The 361-nt window shown below is 29.9% G+C and overlaps 1 protein-coding gene across 1 annotated transcript in view; it reads right to left on the bottom strand.

Annotated features, from left to right (window-relative positions):
• Window positions 1-361, bottom strand: part of LOC119586776 (acrosin-like) — a 12720-nt gene that overhangs the window by 2923 nt on the left and 9436 nt on the right. The gene's annotated exons all lie outside the window — the stretch shown is intronic.

Raw genomic sequence — 361 nt, 5'->3', positions numbered from 1 at the left:
GGAGTAATCACAAACTACTTTTTCTTATGAACTTCTTAAGTATAACAGAAATTCACACTTTTCAACGGAAAGCCAATTTTTAACATGAGAAATACAGAAGTACTATATCCAAGAAACAATGAATTTCGCTAGATTTATTGTTAAAATAGTCCTAGTAACAGTAATAATCACTATCATTTAAATCGTTAGTATCATCATTATCGTCCTCACCATCGCCAAAATTCATTAATACCATTATCAACATTTATTATCAACATTACCCTTATTACTTCTAGTCACCATCAACATTTCGGAGACTCTGAATATGTCTTTAATAAAAAGTAAGCCAAATCTAAAACTGGGATACCTAATAAGCTCCAAT

The sequence above is a fragment of the Penaeus monodon genome, chromosome 22, assembly GCF_015228065.2.
Source record: "Penaeus monodon isolate SGIC_2016 chromosome 22, NSTDA_Pmon_1, whole genome shotgun sequence".
Classification (NCBI taxonomy): domain Eukaryota; kingdom Metazoa; phylum Arthropoda; class Malacostraca; order Decapoda; family Penaeidae; genus Penaeus; species Penaeus monodon.
The sequence above is the reverse complement of the archived record's forward strand: the minus strand, read 5'-3'. Positions and strand labels throughout refer to the sequence as shown.